General features: G+C 36.6%; 2 protein-coding genes across 3 annotated transcripts in view; one reads left to right on the forward strand and one right to left on the reverse strand.

Moving 5' to 3' along the window:
* The window catches only part of LOC118739307 (ecdysone 20-monooxygenase-like), a 41,178-nt gene extending 37,508 nt beyond the window's left edge, over window positions 1-3,670 (reverse strand). The window contains exon 1 of the mRNA XM_036470555.1: window positions 3,134-3,670. The gene's annotated coding sequence lies outside the window, so the exon portion shown is untranslated. The remainder of the gene's footprint in view (window positions 1-3,133) is intronic.
* LOC118739306 (glypican-6) overlaps window positions 1-19,515 on the forward strand; it is a 569,268-nt gene that overhangs the window by 161,771 nt on the left and 387,982 nt on the right. The gene's annotated exons all lie outside the window — the stretch shown is intronic.

The following is a 19,515-nucleotide window of genomic DNA, read 5'->3' on the forward strand; positions in this document are numbered from 1 at the left end:
AGTTATAATACCCTTGTGCACAAGTGCGCTCGGGTATAAAAATGATGCTAAGTATTTTGGTCAAGTTGCACAGTGGACTGAGAGTGGCCGAAAGTCGTAATAAGTGCAGTACACTTAGGTCTCTTTTTATGCAGTTTTTTTGATGCGGATTTGAATTTATGTGGGTTTTCAAACCATTTTTTCGCTATAGCAATTTTGCTTTTTTAAAGTTTTATGACTTTATTTCAGTGTGTAAGAGACAATTCTTCTTTCATGTTTTTATTGTCGTACTTTATTTATTTTTTGTTAAAATACAGATAAAATTTTATTTATTTATTTCATTAATGAAAAGTTTTACATGGAATAATAAGTGTTGAAGTGAAGAAATAAATTGTTAGTTTTTTTTCTTGCTAAATATTGCCTCACTAGATATTTTTATTCGTTTTTTTTAAGAATTTTTTACACGGAGTATCCGAATTATGCGGTTTTTGAAAATGCTGGAAGGCATCCCCTAATTTTGTATGAAAGAACTTTTTTATGCGACTTTCTGAAGAACGCATGTACCGCATAAAAAGAGACCTAAATGTACTGAACAAAAGTATGGGAGACGCTTTTGTCCAAGCTTACAGTCGTTCGAGAAGTGACCGTTATTGCATCAGTAATACTTAAAGCAACCGGTCCATGATTCGCGTCATCTCACGGCACTCGGTTGGCTATTTTAGTCAATCAATACCAGCTCGACGACAGTACTGTTACAGCAGACCTTTCGTTCTGTGATGTCTAATGCCATGCAATTTTATATATTTGTTTCTTCATTACTGAGCCTGGAGATATCTTTACAGTTCGCTGATCATATATGAAGCGCAGTGTTGCCAGATGTTTTTTTTAACTGTAAATTTTCACAAAATAACTAATAAAATCTGTGACCTTCAAGGCGCAGGGAGTTTTTGAAAAATTAAGGTTTTTTTTTAATTTTATAAAACATAAATAACAAAAAAACCCTGATAAATTGAACTAACATTAACCGTTTAAATTATAGGTAACTATTTAGCTAAGCAAAAAAAAAGCATTTATAAAATGGAACATTTAAATTAGATTTGTTTTAATAAAATTCAGTTTCCTTATTTTTCGTAAATGGCTTTGCTTTGAGCATTTGATACGATACTTTAAATTTGGTACCTTCTGAAGGATTTTTTAAAGAAATCTTCTAGTTTCTTTCTTGTTTTATTCAAATTGATTTGCAAAAATATTCTTTCCAAATTTGCTGTGGCGACTGGAATAAAAAGGACAGCTGAAATCATTTGTTTCAAATGGGAAACTCGGCTCTTTCAACATCCCCTTTTACCTAAATGTTTGACTTACGAAAAACCGAAAGGGAAATTTTTATTTATTCGCTCGAATAGGAAATTTCGAAGAATAAGAGAGTTGTACTGCGAGGTAATTTAAAACACTGTCTAAAAAATTTTAATTTAAAGGAGAAGAGTTGTTGTTTCTGAGGCATTAAAGAACCTCGCTTAAAGGCTTAAAGTGAGAATGCCGTTTATTTTTATTTTTGTTGACAGTCAAGTAGCTATGGAAAGCCTTTATACTCGGGAGTGAACAGAGCAATGTCGCTTACTTAAAGCCGTAGATCTTTAAACGAGATGGCCCCATACACATTGAGGCTGAGTGCGAGGCTGACGAGTTAATAAGGAAAGATACGGTTACCCACATTTCCCAAGGGGGGATATGTTATATCAAGCTCAGATAGAAATTTCATTGATTCAATTAATCTTTTAATCGAGTTACCGCTTTTTGGTGTTCACACTCAGTTGCTGCTCGATAAACTACCTTGATGGAAAAGTTGGTATTATCCTTTATTTAGTTGGTAATTACATTCGGTACAAAAACACCATTTTAGGTACATTTGGAACGTAGTCAAATAACTTTTCAGGAAATCAGTTCTTATTTTTACTCACATTTCAACGCATTTCCTAGTTTAGGTAACTTGTCCACTAGCTTCCTTCCTTTATGAAGTGGAAAAAGGGTGGTCAGAGTAACGTAACTGTATCTGATTACGCCAAATAGTAAGTTAATATTTCTTTTTAGATTCACCTCTCAGAAAACATAGGTTTTGTCTCGAACTGCGCGCAGAGATTCGTTTCATAGCCAAATTTTGCTTAATGTGAGTCCACAAGTTTATATGATAACGAAGAGTAGATTATCCTCTTATTTTCTTTAGAATAAACACATATAAATACATGTAGGTACATTTAACTTCTTTTACGTAAATTTGTTCCGCAAATTAGGTACAATTTGAACCATCCTTGTTGGAATATCAGCTGTAAAAGAGGACCAGAAACGAACAGCTGTTTGCTATTAGTTGAGTAAACATACCTCAAAGTTAAAGTTAAGCACACCCAGCAGGGTTGCACGCAAAATGCATTCAATTAGCACTCATTTAAGCAGTGTTCGATTAATTTAAATTCAAAATTGTTTTATGGTAAATCGAGCTCAATTAGCGTCTTAATCGAGACAGCTTGGCCAATTGCCGATCAGCGGCCCGTCTGAATACACTCTTAGGTATTCTAGTCACCAGTTTTATGCAGTATGTAAGGTAGCACACTTAACTTATTTAGTCAATGAGCTGTGGTGCAACCTATATGCTATAGCCCTCCTGAAGCAAAGATCGGTGCTCTTAAATTTTTACAAAAGTGGAATATTGTTTTTTTTTTTAAATACCCGTCCAGACGACTGCATAATGGGTTTGCATGCCTAGGATAAGACACGCCAGAGCATTCTCGTAGTTGGTTGCTATTTAGATAAATTAGGATATTGTCACATTACATTAATACACAGCTCCTACAACGCTTAATCAGCGGATATGTCTACTATTGACTGCTAATACCAAATGTTTCGTTATGTTGCTGGTTCATTCCCTAACCACCTATTTTATTACATACTGTCATGTCACGCCAGTCGCCATATTCTGAAAGCCAAACTAATTTTGGCGAAATTGATAGCAAGTTTATTTTATGAGTTTCAAGTGGGATTTTGCAGCCACCTGGCGGGGGCTGAGCACTGAGATATCATTCCGGTATAGCACATCACACTTTAGAAAAGTCTTATAAATATTTTTTTTTTTTTTTTTTAGAAATATTTTTGAAACATTTACCTTATTTACGGTTTGAGAATAAAAATTTTCCTTTTATAATCTTTTCGTAACACCATCAAAACTTTGCAACAAATCTAAGCAGCCCCTTCAAAGTCACACACATACATACAAAATATGTATGTAGAATTTCCAATTTTACACAATGGATCTTGGATCCTTATCACTTTTGATTCAAACAAGCATCAACGCATTTCCTTATGCATCACAATAAATTTATTTTATGCTTAATTGGAAGCATTTCTATTGCACACTTCCTCTTTTTGTATGGTTTACAACCGATAGTTTCAAATTATTTTTATCACTTTCTAGCTCATTAATTTTTTTTTTCATATTCAGCTCATGGTTTACGCAGACATTCTATTCGATACTCATATTCTTTTCGCACTGATATCCGTATCCGCTTTCTTTGCAATAAAAACTTTATTTTTTTTATTATCTTAGAAAAATGCTTTTACTACCATACGTTCGCTTTCGCGTTCTTATTTATTGGCACTAGTTTCCTGGGATTGCTTGCTTTAGCCGCCTTCAAACCTTCAAATGCGCGCGTTTCTCAAAGACTGCAACTCGCCGGCAGATTGCTGCCTACTTTTGTGTGGCTGCATTGGCGGCGCTGCCGCCGACGTTCCATGAGAGTTGCGGCGATCTTTTCCGATCAGATCCGATCGTCAGCGCGGCATACGCTCGCCAACGATACGCTAAAATAACAAGAGCAAAAAAGGCGACGAGCGCGCATTCGTACGCACAGCTGTTCGAATCCGTTTGCTCAGTGGAGCAGTGGAGCTCCCCGAAACAAATACAAAAAAATAAAAAAATAAAATAACCAAAACAATATTCATATATAAACAAACAAGAAAGCGACAGGTTGCTGCTACACTAGCGAGACCGATGACGCGCAGCTGATGGCGTGGAGTGTGGTGGAGCTCTGTTTGGGGTGTATGGTGGCGCAAGTACGACCGGCGCGCGCGTGTATGTGTGTTGGTGGCGTTGGTGTTGGTCTTACAGCAGCGCGTAAATATAATAATCAGTTAAAATCATAATAACGCCGCGTTTTTCTGTATTGTTGTTTGGTTTTGTGCCTTTCTTGTTTTGCTGCTGCTACTGCTGCACTTGCCGGCAATTACAATACAAGCAATGGCGCGGTGTTATCTGAGTTGAGATGCTGCGGAGAGCGCGAGCGCATGAAGTAATGCGCCAAAGCTGAGCGGGGAAAATTGTTATCGCTTAAGTCTGCGCTGTTGGGTTGAGAAGGTGGCGCGCGAGCAGTGCGCGAAATTAATTGGCGATCGCGTTTGTTGTTGTACTATGTTGATGAATGCTGCTGGGCTTTTGTTTACCTTTTGAGCTGCGTTGAGTGATAAGACGCATGTGTGTGCGAAAATATAAACATAATCTGGGAATGTGATTGGAAGTTCGCAAGATTACAATGATTTATTTGTCTGTAAAATCGGATAAAGTGCGGAAATTTGACGAAATTCAATGCGTTTTGTATTCTGATTTTTTCCGCTTCAACTTCGATGCAGTGGCGCGTTAAGAACAATACTAAGTTTTTCTCAGGCAAGCGTTCCCTACCGCGATCGCTTAGAACCGAGCGCATTTTCATCACTCTAAAAGGGTAATAATTCCTACATAGAAGTATATTTTTTTTTTTTGGATTTTTAATGATTTGTCTAACTTCACAAGTAAAACTGGTTCACACGATGATGAATGAATATTCCGCTTAAGTCCAGTTTTTCAATCTTCATCACAGGCTACCCTGGCAACACCACCTGCATGGACATACCTGCTCAACAGGTCTTCAAAGCAGATGATTTTGTATTTCTTCTTTTCTAAAAACTCTTTACACTCCCAACTGAATCAAATACAGCCAACCTTTCCTTCTACCTTCTCACCCTGCGGTGCTGCATTCCACGCCCTTTGTACATTCCCTTTCATTGATCGCGTGCAACATTCTCAATCAGCTGGTCATAATCAGTGAATACCAGTTTTTTGTTGATAATTGTTGTTATTGCTTGTTGTTGTTGTTGTTGTGGCCGAGCTGCTATCAACATCTCGTGCGTCGTTTGACTCGCTGTCTCCACACTGGCTTCCTTCTGACTGCTCTGCGTGAATCGGGCTTGTGAGTAAACCGACATCCTCAGCTGCTCTACTCCACTTTTAGATATTCTCTGCCAGTTTGGTGTCACGCTAGCTGCGCTCGCCTCTTTACTTACATACTATATATATGTATGTATGTATGCACGTGTAAGCACAATGGTATAAGTACTTTGTATTTCCACTGTGTGTTTGCTTTAATTACAACTCATTTGGCCTGTCAGTGCGCAATCATTTGATATCTATTCTATGCTAGGGTGGGGATGGTGGCGGCATTTTCCTTTTACGCTTTTACACCGGACGCCTACACATATGCATACATAAGTACACATACATACATATATATAAGTAGTGGAATTTGTATCCGCGCAATCAATGGTTGCATGCAGTTCGCACTGCGTCGCTTTGGTTTGTTTCACCGCGTCGCCGCCGCCGATCACGCTTGCTGCTCACGTGCAATACTATCAGCACCAGCGCGCCGCCACAACACAATCCACATGTACACGAGTGCACAAGTGCATAATCAATGCCGCCGTGCGACACTCTGCGCGCTCGATGTTTTACTGGTTTTAATGATTTTTACAGCCGCAATTCATTGGCGCTGCCACGGCAGTATTGTACACGCCGCCGCGTCAATGTTTACCCTTTGCGCCTTAATAAGTGATTATTATGCGCGTTCGCCGCATTGCATTGATAATTAAATTACCACACATCCCACAATTAACTCGACACCACCGTCGGTGGCATCCTCTCTCTTATAGCACTGCCACTGCACAGGGGCCAATTTTTACAAAAAGCTGGCCAAAAGTCGAAGCGTGGTAGAATTGTAATCAACCTTGTGTGCGTATTTATTTTGGTTTCTGGTTTTAAATTTCACCACATAATTTCGAAATTCAAATTGGCGGATCCATAATGGCCGCCGTGAACGCTTAAAATAATCAGATTTTTAGAAAAACTAAGGTAGTTAGTTAAGTATAAAAAGGTCATGTTTTCTGCTTTTTTGTTATATAATGTGATGTAGCGGTTGGCAATGTACGCTGTCATTCCGCAGGGCCTGGGTTCAAGCCCACTTTCCGACCAACATCAAATAATACAAACAAAAAAGTTTATTGTAATAGTGGTCGCCCTTTGGCAGGCAATGGCAAACCCCCGAGTGTATTCAGCCATGAAGAACAGCATCTCACAAAAATACAATCCCAAATCATTCAATCTTTAAAACAACAAACCTTGCCAGAAATAATTTTTTCATAATTTAAATCTTTTAAACAAAAAAAAATATTAAGAATCGCGTATAAAAACTGATGTCCAAACTACAGTGGCGACTTGCGTCAGGTGGTTTTAACCAAGGTGGATGGGAAAAACTTCAATACATATATATGAAAAAGAAAATTAGACCGCCCATCTCGACCACTCTCGTAACTATTTTCCTAATTTAGCATAATGAGTAAGCAAAAAAAAAAAAAAAAATCAAAAAAAAACGTGTTTTACATACATTCCCTAGATTACAATGTCCATGAACGGATGCTTGAAAACTGCTATTTTTTTTTAAGATAAAATCACAATTTTGCAACGACGAAAACTCTAATTTACGAAAAGTTTAGAGCGAATTGCTAGCAACAGTCACTTCGATCTCCTTAAGAGAATCGACTTGTTGTCTCATAACGATACGCAGTAGAGCCCTCTTAACATTAAAATTTGCACCAATTTTTGTTTTGGACTTTTGGCCAGGGTTTTCCAAAAATCGGCCACTGTGCACTGTAGTATGACGCTGTTATTATATGGCTATTGCTATTGTTGTTGCTGTTGCAGCAACGCGCCTCCTTGGGGATAGCGCGTCGTTTTGCGTGAGACAGAAAAAATAAAAATTCAATTAGAGCACTAGGTAGCAGCGGCAACGGCAGCATCCCAGCAGCAGGAATTAACGCAACATACATACTTTGTGCACGCCACCTCGCGTTCAGCAATTGAAGTGGTGAACTGGTTTCCGCTGACAGGCTTGCCAGACATGAGCGCAAAGTTGGTAGCGGGGCGTTGTGTATTTTTTGTTTTTTTTTTTTTTTTGTATTTTAGCACAGGCGCAGCACATAGCAAAATACGAACCCGTGTGCTTGCAGTTTCGTGCGTCTCCCATTTTCTCAAGGTCGCTCGAGTAATTGTCATGTATGTAATTGTTTCAAGTTCAATTCCAAGGTCAATATGAATATGTGTTACGGTATGTTACTGAAAGTCGGGGAGTCATGCATGTAAACATGGTTTGCGGCTGCGACGGCTGACATTGAAATTCCGGAATTGGTATTACGCATTTACGCGAATTCGAGTCCGCTCGTTAAATACAACTTCTGCGATGAGGCGATTTACACAATTGCCAATTATGAGAAGTGGCCTAATTTAAATGACTGCGACGGCTGCCAGTCGCCAGTGGCGCACGCTGAGGGGGTTTGAAAAATGACTAGGAAACTGTGGTTGGGTAAATATTGCTTCCGCATGTTTTGAATGTAATTGATCTCACTTGGACTGCTTTGAGCAATAACAGAGTAGTAAATTTGATGTTAGGAAAAATTATACTTTGAAAGCGCGTTTCAGGGGCACCACACCACAATGCAGCTCCTCCGCCTATTGCTTGCTCAATTTCCTGAATATCTTTTTGCTTATCAATAAAATGCCAAGTACGCTCGCATCGAACTTCTTTTTTCAGCCAAAAATTCACAAACTTTTAACCCTATACATCCCCCCTTAATTTCTTTGCTGCGTGCCACAGTAGTTCATTGGGTCAGCATTGCATACTCGAGTAATTTTGTACTAATTTTACTGCAAATTTTGCACTTTTCATAATATTGTTCCCCCTTTTTATTTCATACATTTGTACGCACACACTCAACAAGTTTATTACACACTCTTTACTGATGGGAGTTTAATTTTATTAGCGTCACTTACAGCTTAACGCAACGGCGTGATTGTGCGCTGATCGCATTCACTACACGTTTAAAGATTGCGAGCACAACAAAGTGGGTACATAAAAAAGATGAAGCATAGCCAATAAAAAAGCGAAGTGAGCAAAAGTCTAAGTTCAGGCGGAAACGAATTTATTATACCCAGAGTGGGAAAATTGTTCATTCTTTTCAACTTCGAACCTTAGTCTGGTTCAGATGGCCTAGAATAAGAATTAACACTACCGACCTTGGTAGTGCCAATAGCAGTGAATCTGTCGAATGTCTTCGTCAAGGCCAGACAGTTTTCTCATCTTGTCTTAACTGATTCCCTGTCCAATGAATCACATGTGATTAATGGGAACAGTTTTGTACCTTGTCTCACAAGTCCATGAATCATATATGAGCAAAATCAGTGCTGACTTCAGGTACATATTTCTAGGTGTTTTGCAAAAAAGTTAGTGTTTTTGTGTGGAAACATACAAAACAGTTGTGGATTGAATATGCGACATTGAACTTACCTTATCCAAAACTATTTCCCACGCTTATGTAAAATAATTGGGAAAATAAATATTTTATTTTTCTTTTGCATAAGGACATATAATCTAATGCTCTTTGCATATATTTATATGCAAATAATATCAAATCAGATAAAGAATCCTGAAAAAAAGGATCAGTCCAGCGCCTTCGTGTTGCCCTACAGGCTGTGTCGGAGTCCCAGCCGCTTTAAGTTTAGAATATGTGATATTATTAAGATCACATTCAAGTTAAAAACGGTACATGAAATATTCGTTTTGATTGTATTGAATTGAATTTATTAAATCAATATGAATTTCAAAATATTAATACTTAGCGATAGAGCAACAGATCAACATGTGCTTCAATCATATGTACCATCAGCTTATAAATAGATATCTACTATATGCCATGACGTGTATCATTAGTTCGTTTCATTTTTATTTCCTTTCATACTGCAGCAATTTTTATTACTTTTTATATTAGTCTAGGTCCCCGTATTAAATAGTATTCTTCTTCGAGTTCATGCTCGTCTTCGCATTATCTTCATCGTCGGATTTGTGCACAAGTTAGCTACATAAGACTTCTGAAACAGCTGGCAACTCTCCTAAATATAGTTAAGATATAAACAAATCTCCAGCGTCTGATATTGTAATACCTACATAAGTATTTCATGTGCCTGATGAATTAAGTTAAATTTGATTTGATTTAAATACGTACAACGCTCCTAAATTCAGTTCAAAAATAAAGCCTTTTTAAACCCATTTCATTTGATATCCATATTTTTAATAACTGTTTTAACTTACTAAATAATTTGAGTTTACGTTTTTACCAGGTGGCAACCCTCTTTGGTAATCTAAATAGTTAAACTAAGGATATCTTACCACCTTCGTTTCACGTAATATTATAATATTTAATTTAACTCATGCATACTTTATTTAAATTCTAATTTTGAAACAGGTGGCAACCCTATTCAAAATATTTTTAAACCGCAACCTCGTTTCTATTTTCTGACTTTATTTAAGTTGAACTTGCTTTTTGAAACAGGTGGAAATCCTCCCACTTATGTGTAATTAAAAAATAAAGCCTTTTCAAAACCATTTGAACTTTTGAAAAAATAAGAAGCTATTGCTCATCTACAGGTCAAGCCCTTTAATTTGATACCTCATTTTGTAAAATCGAACGAACATTACAGATCCGATGATATGACAAAAAAGCTTTCGCGTATTAAATATGCATACATATGTAGGTATGTATATATAATAATAATAATAATAATAATAATAATAATAATAATAATAGATTGGCAATTACACACATGTTAGTGTTTGGCCAAGCTTCTCCTCCGAATTGTGGCGTGCGCCTTAATTGTAAGTCTTAACATTTAATGCATGAAACTTGTAAGGAATACAAGTTGTATGGCATAACCCTTATTTTACACCTGATTTCGCCGTATTGATGTCATTGGGAATCAGGTTTAACTTTTTCTCTCTCAGAGAGAATAAAATAAAAAATAAAATTAAAATTCAATTTTGTGATCCATACCTAATGTGACCAACTATTTCTTCTCAGTGTTTGTTCAGAAGCGCGAGTCAAAATGCTTCCATATTAGCCTCGCGAAGGTTGGACAGTCTAAACGGAAGTGTGGAGATGATTCCACTTCATATTCCTCTTGACAGCTGATACAAAAGGATCAGCCGAAATTTCTAGTCTCACCGCATGAATACCAATCGCACAATGGCATATCAGAACCCCCATCACTAGCCCTTGAGAGGTGACGTGTGCAGAGAAACGTCTTCTTTTCCTTTTTAATGTCACAAAAGGACCCGGTTTCCCTTAGCCTAATAGCAGTTCGCGCTGCGACAATTCTGTCTGCAATATCCGCCGACGCCGTGTTCAACATGCGTATGTTAAGCGCCAGTGTAGGTGTGGTTCTTTATGCTCCGCTAATTCCTGTTTTACAAGTGTAGCCTTTTCTAGTGAGTTCCACCAGACAAGGGCTCCTTGAAACAATATAGGCTTAAATCTCGTTTGCTAGAGCTAATGAATTAATTTGTGCGAGAGATCCCGCCTTTTACTGATAGCTCACCTTTAGCAGTACAAGGCAACCGACACCTTTAATACCCTTTCCTCAATGTTAGGTTCTACGACAGCCGCCGTTGATCGCACACTTAGTTCAGGTAACCTTGAGCCAGATTAAAAACGGTGTATATAAATCGTCCCTTAACCAAAAGTTCCACATCCTCTATATAGAGCGAAAAAAGAAGTACTGTACTTCCGAAAGAAGTACGGTTGATCACATTATCCATACCCACCAAAAAATGATATAAGAAGTTGCCAGCGGCGCAGCTTGCAGCATTTATTTTACATGATCTGTAAGCCTTATATAAGGTAATTTTACTCCAAGTGATGCCTTATTGTAAGGGATTATTAAAGCCTCTTTATTATATGACCTATAAGGCTTAGGCATAAGTGTCTCTCAGAGAGAGAGAGAGCAAACCTTATGAAATGATGACATCAACACAGCGAAATGTGGTGTTGATTCAAACTGGACATATGAAAGTACATGTGCACGTTACAGCCAGAGTGTGCAAAGATGCTTGATACAATCGGTTGCTGCCAAGACTGTCCGGATTCAATTCTCATCTGGCGGACCACAAAATTAAATTTTAATTTATTATTTTAATTTTATTCTCTCTGAGAGAGAAAAAGTTAAACCTTATTTCCAATGACTTCAGTACGACGAAATCAGGTGTAATATAAGGGTCAGCCATACAACTTGTATTCCTTACAAGTTTCATGCATTAAATCTTAAGACTTACGGTCATATTGGGGCGTATTCTTATTTTCGCACGAATCGAAAATCATGAAATTTTCCTAACATTTTCTATACAAAAATTTCAAATTTTCGATTCGTACGAAATCCAGAATAGGCCTCATTAAGTAATTTTGTATGGAAAAGCATTTATGCCCCTAAAATTTGAATAAATTAAACATGCTTAGAGGATTATCAACCAATACTTCCCATACACCAGACGAAAGGAAAACACTTAAGTTTTAGATTGAAGAAAACAAAAAACAAATCGTTCGAGCGGTTTTTGAGTATTTTGGTATTAAAAGAGTTTGCAAATTTTTTCAACAATTTATTCCCTAAAAATGCTCAATATTTGTTGAATTTATAAAAAATTTGTATACGATAATATTTCCACTGCTCCAAAGAACCTATATCCCGAAAATGAAAGTTATATATGCAAATCATCAGTTGCTAAAGCACTTTAAAGGCTTAAAATTGACCCCAAAATGAGCCAATATTTACCGTTGTTTCTACGACACACACCTAATCGGTTACTTATATAAATGCTTCTGTCGATAGATTTGGAATTTTGTCTTTGAAACGGCACAATCTTCTTTGAAATCGCTTTACAAGTTCTCATGCAATAAGCGTTTTCATGAAGCTATAAATAAATAAATTACAACTACAACATGTGAGCATAGTCTCCATATCGAAACGTAAGACGTATTCTACGTCAAAACGGGGGACGTATGCCAGGAAAAAAGATATATTGCATGAGGACAGGGAACCTATTAATAATAATAATAATAATAATAATAATAATAATAATAATAACAATAATAATAATAGATTGGCGCTTACACATACATATGTTGCGAATTTTTTTTTAACAGCGGTCGCCCCTCGGCAGGCAATGGCAAACCTACGAGTGGATTTCTGCCATGAAAAACAGCTTTTCATAAAAATACAATCGCCATGCGGAGTCTGCGTAAAACTGTAGGAGAAAATCAGCCAAACATCTTGTCTTAATGCTGTCCCTAAACTGGCGCACTAAACGCCAAAGGAATGTCAGAAAATCCTTTGCCCATATACTTTGTATGAAGCGTTCCGTAATAAGGCGGCGCTAGCGCAGAGCAAATGAAATTTTAATTTTTGGGTATAGCGTAGTATATAGAAAATAGCGCTCAATTTAGGGGCGGCAGCTAGGCTGATATCTGGGAATTTTATGAGCAGTAGAGAGCTAATTGGCATTGTTTCGAGATAAAGCTTTTAAACCGAGAAGAGCTGGAAAGAGGTTTCCGCGAGGCTGTGTTGCCTTTATTTGAAAGACTTTGATATCATACGCCTATTACTAACTGTTCGATTTTCCCAATATATGGAAGCTCCAAAAACTGGTACTTCTACCAAAAGCCGCAAAACGATCCTCTCCAAATAGTTTTCGTCGGTTATGCATGCTCGGTTCTACTTGGCACATCATTAAAAGCCGGCTGAAATCATTTACGGACATGCAGGTGCCAAAAAACCAACATGGATCAAGGAAGAAGCACGCGACAGCAAATGCCATTGAGACTGTTAAAACTAAACTGCTTATATGCTCTTAGGGTATGTTCAGCTTACCAAACTATTTCCGAGGATGCAGCACTCATCATCGCAAGACTATATCCACTGCATCTCGCGGCTCAGGAGATGCCCCAAATAAAAATCGCGCGGCGTGATCAGCCTCACGCGTCGCGAATAACACTTAAAACCGCAGCGAAAGCACAAAGCGTAGAACAGTTTACATACAACTTTGGTGTTGCGTTGGCGTTGACGTCGCTTCGGCAGCTGGCTAAGATGCATTTATATGAAAGTCTCCACATTACCAAAGTTTTCGCGTGCGTCGTTCGTCAGCTGTTCCAAATAATCAAAGTTTTGTGAAATAATTTTCATTTTTAATGAAATGCGGGCAAGAAATATAGTTTTTAAATGCAATTATTGATATACAAATTTTGATTTATCTGCCGTTGGTATGTTAATTTTGTGACCAAAGTATTCGCTGCTAAGCGTTCATTGTAGCAAGCACGGGCATTACTCGCGCTGTTGTCAAATCGACCCCAGCGCCAGGGCCTTAAGCTTGGCTTGTGTGTAGCACCAAATAACCTGATGTCGTTATTTCTAAAGAGCGAGGAAGCCTGGAAAGATGGCTGCCGAAGTGGTAAAATACCTCCGACACAACCCGTAATGACAGCTGGAAAACTCATAGGGAAAGCCCGTTTTCTTGAAAAGTTACGGCATATAGTGTGCGAACCTCTCAAACTAATATCGAAGAACCAGCATTAAACTGCTGCATCCGGACAGTACTAGACTTAAAAATGAACTTCTTAGTGGTGCAAGACAGAAAGTGTGGTTTAACAGCAACAGACGTAGAGCTTAGTGCTTAGCGACTCCCGATGAAATACTTAACGGTGGTACCGGGGGGATCGCTACGTAGACAGTAGAAAGTTTAGTGGGTTAAAGTCTCACACTGACGGGGTGCGGCTTTCGATGCTTCCTTCTCTGAAAAAATAAAAAAAAGACTGTTGAACTTCGGCGTCGAATGATGATACTAGTGTCCTATGTCTCAAGGTATAAGGCTATATTTTAAATATTGTTTACTGTTTAGTGTTCCGAACCTAACACGAATACTTTCCTACGAATAACATATGGATCAATTTTACAAAAACAGGCCTCCTTAAACTGAAAATGTTTTAGGCCCCAGCTGGAACTTGTTTGCATCCCAGCCGCCTCCTAGGTTCATCAGAATCCTTCTCACGAATCTTTTAGTACCTTGTGCAGCTATTTTTACGCTTCCTGCAGATCTACTGCACAAGATGGACTTTATACAAACCTTAAAAGCTTCTCAGCGAGGACAATAAAGTAGTTCTTAAATTCTCGTCCCATTAATGTCGTCATTGGAGATCTAGCACCTAGGTCTTAAGATTTCATGCATTGGGTGTAAAAACATACAGACATATGGCAAGCAATTTTTTTTTATTTTTGCTTCAGAATATAAATATGTATGTCGCATTACACAAACACACAGATGCGTGCGCTCTCGAGAAATTAAGTATGCTCGTAAAAATAATTTGCACTTCTTAAATGATTATCGACTAAGTGTATAAAGTAAGCAATGGTTTGCCGTATGCCTGAATGAGCAAAATATTGCTACGGCGACTTTGCTGAAGTTGTGTTTGCTGCTGTTGTGTCTACTTCAATGGTCGCGGTTTTTTTTTTGTTTTTTGTTTTGTTCATTTCTGATTTACTTGATTTTTGTAAACAAGTGGAGCAGCATTTCGAATGCACTACTTCTTACGGACGAATGAGTACTTAGTATAAGGGATCACCGATCCTCAGATGCTGATCAGCCGCATTTGAAAATGCGTACATAAACTTGTTTTGGAGGGCAAGTGTAGACAAGTGGTCGTTGATAAAGGAGATTGGTGTGGTGGTGGTGGCGTTAGACGGTATGCAGGGCATCGCATTGGTGAAGCGGTGTAATAACTAGTGAATAAGTAGTACTACTTATGTTGGCAGATGAAACAAAAAATGGGGTATAAGCGAGTGCAGCAGCGAGTAGGTGCAATTTCAATTCAACACAATTGAGAGGGTGTCATCGAGGTGAGGAGGCATATGAATCAGTGAAGGCGGTGAGAACTGGCGCAGCGCGGAGGCACAGTGACGGAAATGTGCCGCCGATTAACTCGGGCACTCGAACACCATATCGGCGACGTGAATTGGAGTGGAGAGAAGTCAAGTGTTGTTGTAGGATGATACAATAGGAGAGTGCGAAAAGAGATGCACATTCAAGAAAAAGGCGGCTTGGGAGCTTACATATGTATATACATACATACATACATCCATACATAACTATATTTGTGTACGTATGTATGTGTTTGCTTATATGTGCAGATTTTATGCAAGTGCGTATATACAGTGGTGCTAAATGAAATAATTATAGCCGCACCACATACCTATTGCCAATTTTTTTACATATTATTTTTTTGTTATTTAATTTTTTATTAAAATAATATTGAATTCTAGTAGCATAAAGTACAAGTTTCAAACGTCTAAAAATTACCATTGATTTTTTGGATTTTTTTTGTCGAAGATGTTATGGTTTTCTTACATATAAAAATAGATTGGTACAAAAAACATCTAAAAATCAGCCGTAATTTTTAGCCATTTGGCACTAGAATTGAATGGGCTACAAAACTGCACACTCAGAATCTTTCTAGGAAATCGAATTTTTTACGAAAGCTTGTTGGATTCTTTCTCAATGTTGCACAGAGTTTGAAACTTGGATTTACGGATTATGCCCACTTTCAAAAATCTATGCCTGAACATATGTACATGTCCAATTTTGTCATGGCTAAAATTGCCAGTTTTCATGAAATCAACACTTTATGCCCGATTTTGGGATGGCCAAAAAATTTGTGTACGATCTTTAAACGCAACACAATTTTTCCCCGTTTTCTAACGAAATTTTTAGGGCTTATCAAAAACTGAAGTTTTTTATGACCAAAAATTTATGTCCAACTTTAAATTACCAAAAGTTTGTTTTATGTCACAAAAATTACTGGCCAGAAATTTACGGTGGCGAAAATGTAAATAAGAAAGAGATATTTTCGAAAGATTTAGGTATTTTTCTGTGTTGAAAAAATGTTTGTTATTTTCTTGTAAAAAAACCCGCAAATCAAAATCTTAAATTTTGTAGAAGATTTATAAAAATTCGACGAACTTCAGTAAATGCTCATCAAAATTTGAAAATTTTTAATCAGATTTTTTGAAAATTGTTTTGAGTATGCAATTTTGTAAATTGTAGTATCTATGCTAAAGAGCAAGTTTGAAATTACTAGGACTTACCTTGTTGCTAGGATTGCATACAAAGTATGTTTGACAATTTTTTTGTGTAAAGAAAATGAGCAACACCATCAAAAAAAAATTGCCAAAATTCAACAGTAGGTCCTAGCTACTTAAAACTTGCACTTTAACTTACTAAAACTGCATACTGAGAACGTTTCGAGGATCTAATCAAAAAGCTCAAAATTTATTTATTTACAAGCCACACATTCGTTAAAAAATAAAAAACATTAGATTATGTCTCTTACCTATTAATATTTATGCCACTGTATGTATGTCTATATTTCCACTGTTCAAATTAATAGCCAAGAATTTTCAGTTTTCATAAAATCAATTTGGGATTACCAAAAATTATTGTCCAATCTTTAAATGACCGCACAAATTGTTCCGTTTTGTTACGAAATTTTTACTACATCAAAAATTTTAATTTAAAAATTTATGTAGATTTTTTGATGACCAAAATTTTGGTCTAGCTTTAAATTATCAAAAGTTTGTTTTATGTTACCGAAATTTTTTCCCCAGGGTGAAATTTATGTCCACTTTTCAAATTACCAAAAATGCATACCTTGTTTATAATTGACTATAATTTTATTTCGAGTTTTGGGATGAACCAAAATTTAAGTCCAGTTTTCAAAAACAAAAAATGTATGACTAGCTTTGAGTTGACCAAAAATTTCAGTCCATCCAATATTTTTATTTTAAAATTTGTTTACAATTGTTGATGACCAAAAATTGTTGTTTATAAATGACTATCAATGTATGCCCACTTGTGGGTGAACTAAAACGTAAGTCTAGTTTTCAAATACTAAATATAAATTTCACTTAAGTATATCCAATATTTGTGTTCACTTTTTGATGACCAAAAGTTTATATCTAGCTTTAAATTAACAAAAGTTTATTTTATATTACTGAAATTTTTTCCACCCAGAAATGTATGAATGTCCACTTTTAACATTACCAAAAAAGTATACATTGTTTATAAATGACTATTCCTCTATGCCCAGTTTTGGGTTGAACTAAAATTTAAGTCCAATTTTCAAAAACCAAAAATATGTGGCTAGCTTAGGGATGACCAGAAACTTCACTAATATTTTAGTTTTAAAATTTGTGACCATTTTTTTTATGACCAAATATTTATGTCTAGCTTTAAATTAACAAAACTAGGTTTGTGTTACCGAAATTTTTTCCCAGCCAGAAATGTATGTCCACTTTTTTGAATTTTTGAATGGTCTAAAATGTGTACCTTGTTTTTAAATTAACAAATTAACGTCTTTATGAAATAAGTTGTAGATATTGGGAATGGGGTTTAATCAAATTGCGATTGGAATTCATCATCGAAAGAGGTGGGTGTATAAAGAAGTGAAAAATTTCTTTGTTAAAATAAAAATCGCATCGACATTGAAAGCAATGGATGAGCTTGAACTTCACCTCCAAAATGTTTCCATTATAAGCACAGCGGCAACTGATATGACAACGTTGGCATATAAAGCTCATAGGCGTCGATGTACACACACATGTACATACCTATGTAGGTATCAGTGGCGTAGCCAGGATTTGGCGAAGGGGGTGGCTTAAAAAAAAATTTGCAAAAAAGCTAGGCAAAATGTTGAGATTCCAGTCGCTACGCGAAAAAAGGCACCGTTTTCGATTAAGGGATTTTTAGTTTTATGTTTACAAAAAATGCTACAAGATTGCGTTTATTATGTAAAAAAAATGTTTTTAATCGCGACCTAAGCATTTTACAACGCTAATACATAGAGAAAAAATTTAAATACCAAAAAATTTAATAACCAAAACTGACACCATAAATTCATCAATAAATGCCCGTACTTAGCACTATTTTTTCGCAGTTTATTATACAAAAATTTAATAGGCCATGAAAAGAGTGAAATTTTTTTTAATTTTCATAGTTTTTGTACAAAGTTTGAAGTTTGAACAGGCTGGTTTTTATTAGGTAATGGGCAACACTTTTATAAAAAAACGTATTAAAATTTCACGTCACCACTGTGTATTTTCAGACCGTCTGAATTCGGATTTTTATGGACAGGAGAGAGAAGGGAGTAACGTTTTAGCGCATCAATCTCAAACCGGGCAAATTACGGTATTATTTCGGTCTGATATTTTATTGCTACCAGAACCAATGTGTACACATAGCTCGAATCTAGTTTTATCACCTGAAAAGCCCAGTGTGTTTCGCAAAAGGTCTGAAAAGACTAGTATGTATAGGCTCAATATTCAAATCCATAATCCCTCAACCGATAATTTTATGTATTCATTAAAAGATAATTTGTCATCTATCTGAAATAAAAAAAAATTTTAAATCAGAAGGATAAAATAGTATTGTGTTATTAATTCAAAAGTAAATAATTGTAGTTCAATGAAGAATCCCCCTCCGCCGCCACCTCTCCCCCCCCTGGCTCCGCCATTGGTAGGTATGTATGTATAAATGAATGCGTTTCCGAGGTAGGTGTGGTAGTAGATGGGCGAGCAGCGAGCGTGAGCTCGTATTAAAAGCAAAATTTCAAAGTTTTCCGCTTATCATAGCCAGTTTTAATGGCAATCATAAATTGTAGTAGGAATATTGTTTTTTACGATTTAGGTACTAATACAATCAGGGTATTCATATAAACGCGTAAATGCCTCGTAACTGTGTAAACCTCGTAAATAAACCGATTTTCCGTACAAAATTAAAAATTTTATGAGGTTTACACAGTTACGAGGCATTTACGCGTTTAGATGAATTTCCCAAATTATTGTTTATTTAATGCTTTTGTAATGGGAGTGTGTAGTAAGAATTTGAATTTTTAAATCAACTCAAGAATTCGCGCCTAAGGCGCATTTTTCTTATCAGCAAAGGCTTCGGCAAAATTTGTCTGCTCCCAGTACGGCGTAGCTCGACCAATTACCACAGAAAAATTAGTTTATTCCTACTTATGTAACAACTAACTTCAAATTGATGTATGTATGTATGTATAAACACCTAGCAGCGTCATTGAGAAAAACAAAATGCTAACACTATTGGTAAATATCTTTGCAAATACATAGTTCAATATTAGTTGTAAAATCATCAAACTGTGTGGCAATTAACTATTTCAGAATGAAAAGTCATCGGTAAAAGAGGCATACTGACTGTTACGGAGGAACCGTAATTTTAGGCAACCACTCTCAATAAAACA

This window comes from Rhagoletis pomonella, unplaced genomic scaffold (assembly GCF_013731165.1).
Source record: "Rhagoletis pomonella isolate Grant_MI unplaced genomic scaffold, Rhpom_1.0 Rhpom_scaffold_00005, whole genome shotgun sequence".
NCBI lineage: Eukaryota > Metazoa > Arthropoda > Insecta > Diptera > Tephritidae > Rhagoletis > Rhagoletis pomonella.